The sequence below is a fragment of the Leptinotarsa decemlineata genome, unplaced genomic scaffold (genome assembly GCF_025532065.1).
Source record: "Leptinotarsa decemlineata unplaced genomic scaffold, Ldec_3_MD MMD2_tig00002082_RagTag_RagTag, whole genome shotgun sequence".
Classification (NCBI taxonomy): Eukaryota; Metazoa; Arthropoda; class Insecta; order Coleoptera; family Chrysomelidae; genus Leptinotarsa; species Leptinotarsa decemlineata.
This window is the reverse complement of record NW_027412573.1, coordinates 4,672,019-4,684,474: the sequence shown is the minus strand read 5'-3', so window position 1 is coordinate 4,684,474 and position 12,456 is coordinate 4,672,019. Positions and strand designations below refer to the sequence as shown.

Here is a 12,456-nt window from a genome sequence, read left to right as displayed (position 1 = left end):
CAGCAAATGAAAATCATTGAAGATTTGAAATAAAAAAAATTGGTTAAAATTTATTTTAAATCAAGTCATTTCATGAAAAGATTTTGATGACATGGAAATCTGATGTTGCATTGCATTGTTATTATTGGAGTGTAGATCCAGGTGACCACACGGGGTGAAAGACCCCTTGTGCGTCCCACTGTCCTCCGACATTGCTCATTAGCCACATATGCTCTTTTTGCTCTACTCTGTAGGTGAGAGTTCCATGTTAGCTTCCTGTCGAGGATAGTACCAAGGTATTTCACCTCTTCAGTGAGTTATGGATAGTGAATTACTCACCAATAAGAAAGGTTGATATAAATGATGCTCTTTCCTCTAGTTATAATATAAACTCAAAAACTGGTTGATGATTTTTAGAATTCACACAAGTCATGCTTGATTTGCGATATTATTAAGCTCTTCACTAACTGGTGTCATTATTTCATCACTATTCCATACGGTTTTGAATCCCGAAATTGAATATTCTATCAACTCAAAGTGAAACTTTTATTCCACACAGAAAAATCCTTCGCAGTTGAGTGATTCGCACAACTCCATATTCGAAAGTGTAAATATTCAGTACGTGAGTGCGGGTGTCATGTTCGAGAAGTTCTAAATCCGGATAACTTGGTATCACAGACGGATATACACATACTGCGGAATAATGTTGACTTCCTTATATTAGCTTCTTGTCGAGGGATTCAAAGAACTATTTACCTACAACAAATATTCCACCTTCTTGCGTGTGACGTGTTTGGTATGTACTTAGTGGGGGTTGGAAAGATACTTTTGAGGGTTGCAACTTTAAGGTTGGATTGGAGAGGATTGAGCAAGGCATATCGAAACGATTTGGAAACTAGATGTAAATGCAAATAGGATTACTCATGAATAACAATGTGGAATCACAAATATTAGTATATCGGTAGTAATTAATGATGACTATTTCTGAAATATTCAATGCAGTATCTACATTTCTCCTACTTTTTGAGGGAATGAAATTCACATCTGTCAGTTTCACTTTTTCAATTCAGTATTCTTGCAACAATTTCAAGATAGCGGCTGGGTGTCAGAAAAATATCAAGTGGAAAAGAGAGTCTTGTGACAAGTCATTTCGAAATTCCTAACGAGTACTTGATAACCTAAAATATAGAGTCCACATTTTCATCTACTACACCTACAACTACAAAATGGTAAAGAAGAAAATAGAAATGAAACTTTATATGTTTTTCACCACTTTTATTTGTAACTAACGTTACTGCAGCTTCGTCCTATAAGGATATTTTCAAACTTATACAATGAAGTTTGTAGTAAAGTATCAAAAGTAATTTATATTTCTTCAAGGTTTATAAAGTTCAAATGAAATAACTTTGTGGAACAAATATCAAAATTTGCTTCTATACCTGGGAATCCTAATGATCTATAACTACAGAATTTATTTGTTGATATGAAACCTGTGATTGATAAAAAAAAATTAGGTTTGCAGTTGTCATAATTCATGATTTGAATGTAAACAAAAACTGGAAAACAGAAATAACCTGTTCCTTCAAAACAGTGATTCATGTATCAGGTCCGGAAATTACTGTTTTTTGGATAAGTAAGCAAAAATCTAGGACGAGCCGATGAGCCATGAAATACGTACTTGGCCGCAAAAAACCTACTTTCTTGAAAAAATGTGTCCAAGAAGTGAATTCGAAAAAAATATATCTTCAGAAGGGTTTATTAAAATTTACAAAATTTCCAAGTCAAATTCTCAAGTGTGCTATGCAGGTTTACAATTTTCACTTTCAAAAAAACATTTTTATGCCTCAGCTAAGCCATCATTTCTCTCTGCAAATCTCACCATATGATCACTGTAGCCTTGAAATGCTTGGAATAACGTTGCATTTTGGATATCGCATGCGGTATAACTTTATTGACACAGTTGTGATCTTCCATGAGCACAATTCAGTGAATTGCGGCATAATGTTGAAAAACTAATATTTCTCTGTATCTGTAGAGTAGGGAGGGTGAGGGCAGACCCACAGCCCTTAGGCCACATGTGACTCAATGTACATCCTCCCGAAGAGTTGCCCTTCTAGGTCATCGTCCATTCTGTCCTTTCCAGGAAGGTGGACAGGTCACTAGAAGACATCTCTTTCATATTGGCAGGTGTAGACCAAGACTCGCCGGACACACACTCTCTTTGACAACCTTGAGGTGTCTCACGGTGGTATCCGCGAAGGTTTTGTAAGGTGCAGCGACATTACTGTCGTTGCACGGCTTCTTCAACATTCTTGGGGTTCCCTCCGTGAAGATGCACAAATGAGGGAGCTTTCCTGCAGGGACAGCCGGTTCCTTTTGGCGTTCGCCTCAAAAATGACCTTCCAGTTAGGGGGTGGAGTGGGGGAGGAGGAGGGTGCACTTACAGTTGTTGCCACGAGGTGATCGGCAATTGAATACACACATCTCCCAGAATATCAATTCTTCCTTTGGTACCGTCGCCATCCTCCTAGACTCAGAAAAACCATTCGCCAAGCTCTGGCACGCGGGCCTGATCTGGAAACTGATTCAAATTCAACCATCACCCCACTTCATCAGACTAGTCGCTTCCTATCTCACCAACCGACAAATCCGCGTAAAAGTCGGCGGAACCCTATCCCCACCAATCACTCCCGAAGCCAGAGTCCCCCAAGGATCTATCCTTGCACCCACACAATTCTTAATTCATGTGCACGACACTCCCATCACCCAAACGACACAATCCTATACGCATCAGCAACCAGTACCCGCATCCTGAAACAAAAACCCAAACAATGATTGGTCACTTTGAGCAATGGTGCAACAAGTGGCGAATCAAAATGAATCCCATCAAAACCCAAACAATCCTATTTAGACACCCAAACACCACTACGTGTCCTAAACTTAACACTAACGACTTGAACATCAGACTGTTGGGAGAGAACCTCCACCTCCAGAACTCGGTGTCTACTACTTGGGGGTTACCTTCACAAGTACCCTCAACTGGGAGACCGACCTCAGAGAAACTCTGGACAGAGTCCGGAAAAGAGCAGACCTCCTAAAAGCTCTGAGAGGCAAGCTTGGTAGATGCAACAGTAAGACTCTCTTACACACATACAAAACCTTCATAAGACCGGTCGTAGACCACAAAGCCACGATTTACAGAACACTCTCCCAAAGACAAGTCCACCGAATAGTAAGAACCGAGAGAAAAATCCTTCAGATATCCCTCACACAATTTATACAACCAAATAGATATCACCCCGATCAATTTGATATTTCAGGAACTCCAAGGCAGATACGCTACGAAAACTATGAGAAGCCAAAACACCGCGACCGTCAACACGCTTACCACCCCATGGAGGCCCCGCGAAGACGCCAAAAGGATACCACAGAAAAAGCTACCGTTTCCCCTAGTCAAACTCCTGGGGTTAATAGAAGACCCTACGGAGCAGATCCAGAATATCCTTGAGGAATATCAATTAGCCATCAGACAGCGGAAAATCACAGCCTGGAACGCCCTGAGAGCTCGAATGAAACCAACAACTCTCAGACTCAACACAAATCCATACTCCCATGAACACCGACCACAGCAAAGAATCAGGACAACCGAATTTACTATTTATACTTATTATTTATAAACCATAATGATAGTTCATCTACATACTAACACTGATAGGATAAAATCGTAATCCCTGAAGCCTATAGCAGGGTCCCACAAATATTCAAAAAACATTGTTAATTACTAATCCTAATAATGAATAAACGTTATCAAGCAAAGCAAAGCAAGGAAGCAAGGTGATCTGCTATGTCCAGCCTCCTTGCATAAATTTGCTCGTGGGTTGTTTTCTGTTTTTGGTACTTCTTACTTGTGTGAGAAAACGTTTTCCAAGATGGAGTACACAAAGAATGTTTACAGATCTCAATTAACCGATGAACATCTTGAATCTCTTTTGATAATTGGTATAAGTAAAATTGATCCAGAACTACAAAGTATTGTCGGTGGAAAATCACAATTACATAAATCTCATTAGTGTTTTTGTTTTACTGTGATTCATTTAAATTATTTGTTAGTTATTGATATGCTTAAACTTAGATACTTAAGTTAAGTTTTCTTTGTCATCATTTCTGTCGTTAAGTTTTACCTTGCAAGTAAATAAAACCGAGTAATTATCATTCTGTGTTTTCTGCTTCAACTTATCACAGCAATAGTAACAACAATTAGGTAATCATTGGCTGTCGCGGGCCAAATTGATGACAGTAAATCATTAGCTGTCGCGGGCCGGATTGATGACACTGGCGGGCCGGATTTGGCCCGCGGGCCGTAGTTTGGAGATCCCTGGTCTAGATTAGTGGAGAAAACAGGAAAACGCAAATGGAGTATCTTGTAAGACCCAAAGTAAAGATGTTTCAATGCATAAAATAGATCATAATCCGTTTTGCTCTTGCCTATACGAAATAAAGATACAGGTCTTCACACTACAAGTATTATCCAACTCAATAAAGCTCGTTCTCCGGCATGAACATGGTATCAATTTTTCTATGCATCTATCTGAAACAATTTGATGCTCAGCCATCATACGAATTCATGAGAGGTATCAAAAATAAATGTTGGCAAAATGGAGCATGATCAAGGTTCACAAAGTCTATAAATTGATAGTATGCTAAGTTATCCACAAAATACAATTGTCGTTGGTTGATTGGAAAAATAATTTGAAAGAGAAAAGAGAAATTAATTTAAAAAACTGAAGTAGTTTAGAAATTGATAGAACTAAAAAGTAATATTTACCAGTAATATTTACCAGACCCTGCGGCACCGGTTGTTAGAATGAGTCCGCGGCAACATTTGCCTTTTGGGAACAACTTGAAGGGGCTCAATCCAGTAGTGTTATGCAGCCCGTGCTGAAGGATGAATGGTACAGGGACTTGATAGGTATCACTAACGGAGCAGCTGGTATACCAGGCGACCTCCCAAAGTACTTAGAATTGCATTCATGCAGGATGTGGACAATCCTTCCCCCACACTAATGAGACTCATATGAACTATTCAAGCGGCTGCTCACAAAATATGACTGATCTGGAGACTCAAGTGGACCAGCAAAGTCAAAAACAAACGGCGGGTGACAGTACCCCGATATAGTAGTTACAGGACTGGCAAGTGTCGGACTGCAACACAAACGACTATCGCACGACGAGCACAGTTAAGCAATCTGGGGAAAGCGACGAAAATTGCTGGGGGGACGTGTAATGAAAATCCATCTGAAGACCGCAGCAGATTTATCTGTAGATTGGGGTAGATTGGGGTGGATATTTCTGTTCATCCTCATCCACTGCCTAATTGGGGTGAGCACTTCTGTCCAGCCTCTGGATTGGTTTTTGTTGTTTTTGTTTCTGTGTTTGTTTCATTCATGTGTGTTCCCACGAGTAGCAAGAGAAGAGTGGGTCACCTCTGGCAGAGCTCCGTATAAACAGATTACAATGAGGTTTCGCCCAGTTCCCCAAGGGGATCGTTGGTAACCGCATGTCACCATCCAACTGTCTGCACGATTCCTTAAACCTTAGCTTGGGTAGGCTGGTCCACGGTGGCACGGTGGTCCACGGTGGCAAAAGCCTTAGCAAAAGGCTTTTGGGGAGTTTTAGTTTCCCCCACCCTTCTTATTTCTGCCACTGACCAGGAGTCCGGCGACCCCGTCCATAAGACCACATTGGCTTCCCGGACGGGGCCTCTAGTTCCCTGGCCGTTCCCCAATCCGCCAACTAGCTTATCGACGAACTCAGTACCGCCATAGAACCTATGAATATTTTATTGAATTATCAACTGAGTGATATTGACTTTCTCATTGTAATAATACAAATCAAACAAAAGTTATTTTTATTAGTAAATATTCTATCTATATCTATATTTATCTTTCTATCTATATATTGCCTAGTTCCAATCTGAAGTGATCTGAAGTAAAACTCCACTGTACTTCATATTGAAGGTTTCTTCTGTTCATATTATTAACTATGTGTTGTGCTACTGAGCTCAGTGTTATTATTACCAAAATGAGCGACATCGTCGTCCAAAACATCCAATAAAAACTTCAGCTCATTCAACATGCAGTCAAATCATAAAACCCATTTCATTTCAACAGTCACGCCAGATCAATATCAACTAGCTTTCTCTGTTACATTGAACCGTCCCTTTGACATTTCTGAATACGCTTGTAATGATACGGTTGTGAAAAAGACATAAAAGAAATCCTCGTTCCACGGTGGTTACTACAAAACGTAATTTGATGACGTGCTATCCAGTTGCACCGCATTCAATTGAAACATTTTATTTCCTTGTTTATGGATCCATCACACGTGAGGGATATAATACTGTCACGATATGCTTGACAAGCAGGGATTGGATTAAATGTCTCTTTTGCTAGACTTTTTTATAGCACACAATGGCGGTGGTTTATTGAATGAAGGAATAAAGGATTTTCCATGACAAGAATACTTCTAGAGAGAATAATAATGATTCATGATTAGCTGGAAAACATTGGTATTCGCGGAACGTCGTATGAACTCTCCAGAAGTTATTTGAGTGATCTCGATCAGAGGGTCAGTAGAGGTGATACAATGAGTAATTCAAAAATTGAGGGGTTTAGGGATACCCCAAAGAACTGTTTCAGGCCCCGTTATTTTCACAGTTTACCAGAATGAACTGCTTCTTGTCGGTACAAGAGGTAAGGTTTTCAGCTTTGCGGATGACACTGCCATCCTATACACAGGACCTACGTGGGATCTACAAATTAGGTGTAGCAGAAGATTTTCTAGCAATCGAATGTTGGTTTTGACAGAACAAACTTACAATTAACTTCGATAAAACTAATTACTTACCATTCACGTCATACTCCAATATATAGCCAGATATCTGATGAGTAAGAAGAACTACTGTATAACTGAAAGTGACTCAACTAGATATCTAGAGGTAACAAATAATATACACCTCCGTTGTTACTTGAAAATAAAAGAAACAGTAAGAAAGATAATATCTCAGAAACTTTCCAGACGTCAAACATCTGGAAACCCTAAATTTTGCACTTGTTCAGTCCAAGTTGTCAAACGGGATGATAGGATGAGAAGAAATCAAATATTGTTGTTCGGTGAATCTTGATAAAATTCAAAAAGGGATATTTAAAAAATAATACTTCACGAAAATCAAACATACTCATGTGACAGTGTTTTCATAGACACACAGGTTCCTGACATGAGGCAATCATTCTGTTTGAGTATTTTGAATATGAGTATCCAAAAAGGAAATATTCAATAAATCCTAGCAAGGCACTCTAATCAGACATTATAATCGAGCTTCATGGAGCAAGAGCCGAATCGATCCCTCTTCGAAACCATTTATCACTTGGAAGGATCGATTGCAGCTTGAGAAATAGTTGTAATGCTGATTCTGTTTTCTTCTTTACGAATTAGTAGACAGTTGTCCTGGAAATTTCGCGAAAAAAAATTAAATTAGATAATTTAGGAAACACTTGCTACATGAATTGAGTTTTACAAGTATTGTTCATGACGGAGAATTTCGAGAACGAGGTTTCAACGATGAACAAGAACGAGAATGTTTCCTTCTTATTTAGCAAACTTAAACATCTGTTCATGCAGTTGCAGTTTCATAAGAATGTATTATCTTTCTAACCAACCGATTTCCTAGAGTCTTTGAAGTACACTAGATACTCATTAGGACAACAAGAAGATTGTTCCGAATTTTTGGAGTTTTTGTTGAATACTCTTCGTGAGCAGGAAAATAGCAAAATCAAAACTCCTGATGGTTCTGGATTGAATGATTCCGTACAGTGTATCTCGTCTTATGTTTTAAGATCTTTTGCTGGAAAAATCCTAACACGTTCACTTTGTAGTATATGGTCAAGAGATAGCAAAAACGTATGTGACTTTCCGAAACATCAACTAGCATTTCCTAATATGACTGATAACCAATCCGTGCAAAGCTTATTGTTGAATCATCTGAAAATAGAACTTGCAACAGGTGATGATCAACTATATTGCCAAATATGTGTGAAACTAACTATTATAAGACGACAAGTATAACTGAGGCACTAGTCAATCTAATAAAAATACTGATGATCTTCAAACATTACTCAACCTCTGACGGAAGCACCAAACTCTTACGAAGGTTCCAAATAGATGAATACTCCAATCTAGTAGACCACTATCATTACCTTCATACAGTCATTGTTCTCCGTGGTTGTGTCGTTGAATCTGATCATTTTCACGCATTGGTCAATGGCGAAATTGACTGGTTCGTGTTTGACGATAGTCGTGTCACTAAATATTATATCTTGAACTCATTGGAGCCTCTGGAGACACACTACATACTATTCTATGAAAGAGGGGACACTGGCAAATCAAGATCTTCAGATGATGTGGTGCTGCAGGTTTTTCCAGGTTTTCCTGCAGCTGAAAAAGCAAATGCACCACTGGAATCAATCAAATCGCCCCGGAGCGCCAATCAATTTTTGTTGTTGTTATTTCTCAATTGTATAATTTGTCTCTGAGTCTATATCTGTTTGAAAAAGTGAGAATATTTTTTCTGTTGAAAATTGAATAGAGGAATGTAAGCTTTCATGGCTGGCGCCAATGTTTTGGTTTCATGGTTTTGCAGTGGTCCTGAAAGCCAACCAAAACTTAATAAAATGGATTTTGCTCACCGAAAGAAATAGAAAATGAAAATTTGGAGGTGAAGGTAGATGGTTTTCCAAAATAACACTTGAAAAATGCAAGGGAGAACATTTATTTTGATTTCTCACAAAACGGCTTGGATTTTATGTTTACGACTGTCATTCAAGAGACTGTTGTTTTGGTATATTACAAGATCATTATTTCCAAGCTTTCAATATTCAGTAATATGTGTTCGATCGTGAAACATCTTGTATGAGACCGCCTCATGTGAACTGGCTCATTTATTGGCTCATTGCGTGTCCTTAGGTCACGCAATGATCACTTTCCTCACCAGTTTTTTATTTCTTGTAGTCAATACACTATGTATCCAAAATAAAAAATAGCAATATGGAAAAATCGGTAAAATTTTAAGAATTACTATGTCCCTCATATCAGGAAAATGTTTCCTATTTCAGAACTCATCTGAGTAACATTTCAAAATTAGAATTATTTTGATTCTGTGTGATATATCAAGTAAATTGTCGCCAAAAGGATTAACTTATAAAGGGTATACATAAAAAAGTAACACTGGTGATGGTTTCCTGAAAACGAAACGTCGGATCATAGGTTGACTCCATTATGTAATGCTTGAAAAGTTGTAATGAGAAAGTGGTTATAGTTTTTCAGTACGTTATAAGAAATTGCTGATATTCCGAAATTACTCGAAATTTTCTAAATTCTGGAAAGCTGTTCGAATTAAATTTAAAATGGACAAGGTTTTGTTCAATCAAATGACTTGCTTCATCTCATGTTTTACAATTTTCTGATCCAACTGTTGATTGGTTTGGTTCAACAAAAAACTATACATTGTCTATGAACGTTTCGTTCATTATAACATTGTTAATCAGAAATTATTATTATCTGATTCATGTCTAACATTCATGAACATTTGATATTTTTATATTTCATAGCATCAGATTACAAAATTGTGTTTGAATTGGTAGGGGTATATTTTTAGGGTAAATTTTTGGGAAAAAAGTTTGGTTTTCTAGCCGAAAGCGTATAAAAGTGAGAGGCAAAAACGTTTTTTATTCAAATCATGTTTCAATATTGGCCTGATATAGACAAGCATCTAACATTCGTCGAACAAAAGGAACATAATTTCCAATCAGATGTTTTTTCATTAACAACGTTGTGAACACCAATAATGCATTTACGCCACTATATTTAAACTTTCAACTACTGTGTAGTTAAATTCTCCTCGTTAATGACTTAACTGTTTCATTATCAACAGCAGATGTTGAAAACATGTGATTGAATTAACAAGAAAATAGCTTGAAATAATATAAATAATGTCGAAGGAAATTGAAATTGAATTGAAATTGAGACGCTGTTTGAAATTTGGAAACCAGGACCATTTACCGAAACGTTATCCATCTAAAAGGAGCTAAGTACAAAAATTCAATTTTTTCACTGATTATTCAATTTGCAATGCAAAATTGATGAATAAGACAGGTAACTGCATTATACAGACCTACATCAGTGATTTATGAAGCACTAGACAATTCAAAGCCAGCAATTTGTATTTTTGTCGACCTAAGCTTTAGACACCGTTTGTCACAAAAGGCTACTAGAAAAATTGAAGAATATTGGCATGCGCGACAATATGTACTATCTCCTGGGACCGTATCTCTCTGATAGAAAACAAGTGGTAAATATCGATGGTATACTGAGTAATCAAGCGATAGTTACGTATGGTGTCCCCCAGGAAACAGTCTTGGGCCCTATTTCATTCACCATATATATCAATACATCGTTAACATTGAAATCAGCAGTTCTGCCGATGATTCAGCTGTATCGTATGAGTCAAACAACGTGAGAACAGCTCAAAATGAAAGCCAAAGTTGATTTCAACACAATCTTCAGGTGGTTTGAGCGTAACAAATTAACATTAAATGGGGACAAAAACAAATGTTTGCCATTTACATCCAACACTAATAACGTTCCAAACAGGGTCCTTTGAAAATAAACGAGGAAACTTCAATACCGGAGGCCACTACAATCGAATATTTGGGATTGATTCTAGATCGACATATGAAATGGGATCTACATATGTCACATTTAAACAGAAAATCATGCGAAGTTTTATCACGTTTCAAATTATTGAAAGGAAATCTTGAACTACCCAGTTAAAAACAATTTACAATGGATTAGTACAATCACAACTTATTAAATTATCGCATGGCGCGGTGTGAACGATAAATACTGAAACAGTCTGAACGTGATATATCAACATATCTTGAAATTCATATATGGATAGAAAATGACACCCATATAGTACTAGGAACAACATATATCGCCTTAGAACCAAGATGTAAAAAATTAGTCGGTCAAAGGCATTGTAGCATTTGTTCGAGACGAGTTGACCAATATGGAAAAATCAAAAATCCCCAATCGGATATACATAGCCCGCGAAATTTGAATATTCACCTTAGTTTTCGGAATAGTCCACTATTCGGGAACAGAAAATGAAAAGCACACCCTTGTTTGAAATTAATAAATGATAACTTTAATAACAAAGTATACTACATTCCACTGCAATTATTTTCTTTTACTCCACTTAATTTAGAAAACGCACTGTCAAGTATGACTAATGGAAAAATTTTCTCACCCAACCTGAGTTAGAGGAATAGAATGATGTCCCACAACAACATGGTTCAATTTTCCTTTATTCAATACTATATCAATAACGAGAACTTGAATACATGGAAAACATAAAAACTCCAGACGTCAAAAAATGGACAGAAAAAATGTTCAAATTCACCTCTCCAAATATTAGATTCAGTTGAGAAAATCAGTGGAAACATTTTGATTCTAATTAAGTGAAATTTTTGAAATTTGGAAGTTGGTATTCAAATAATACTTTCCTGTATTTCTTATTCTTCTTCGATACTAGTCACAAGATCCTTTTTTTAGACTTCTTTCCAAGGGCACCAAAAATTATGACCCAGGGCTCATACGAATTGGAATGACCTCCAGCAACTTTTTGAAAAATTTCAAGAGGGGCTCAAAAAAATTGCAAAAGTTATAAGCAACTTAGTAAAAAAAGGGTGTTTGGTTTTGTGTAAATATCTCGGAAAATAACAAAGATATCCGAAATATTGAAAAAATTGTTAAAAAATATAAAGAAAAAAATCACACAAAATGTGACAAATAGTTTTTTGTTTTTTTTCGGTAGTATTGAAAAAATATATTGTAAAAATTAATTTGTTCAAAACAAATTGTTTATTCAATAAATAAAGAAGTATAAATTACAAAAGGTTTTTTTTCAGAATATCAAAGAGAAATAAAAATTATTATTAAAAAAAAATCGTTTCTTAATATTCATATTCAGTAGCAAAATTGGTAATCAATAAATGCGTTTCCAAGCAACAAAAATTTTTTTTTCTACAAATGATTTCGTTCGTAAATATCATAATATTCTCCACTGATGAAAATCCCCCCGAAAAAAATTCAAATATCTTATAAACAATACATTTGTTTGTAACAATTTTTCAACCAAATAGAGCTGAAAATTATGAATAATCATTCTTATGTAACTTCAAATAATATGAACGAATAAATTTGGGTATCAAAAAATATTTTTTCTGCTTGATTTGTATTCTTCACTTTCTCACGTCTTTGTGTTGTAGTAACAAAGTGGAAAATAATTTTTTCTCATTTTTATAATGGGATTTTTTTAAGGCTTTCAAGAAAAGCTCTAAGATGTGAAGATTTGATGTT

General features: G+C 36.6%; 2 protein-coding genes across 2 annotated transcripts in view; one reads left to right on the top strand and one right to left on the bottom strand.

Moving 5' to 3' along the window:
- Nucleotides 1-12,456, top strand: part of Octbeta2R (Octopamine beta2 receptor) — a 301,658-nt gene that overhangs the window by 242,804 nt on the left and 46,398 nt on the right. The gene's annotated exons all lie outside the window — the stretch shown is intronic.
- LOC111514171 (uncharacterized) overlaps nt 1-12,456 on the bottom strand; it is a 48,912-nt gene that overhangs the window by 21,413 nt on the left and 15,043 nt on the right.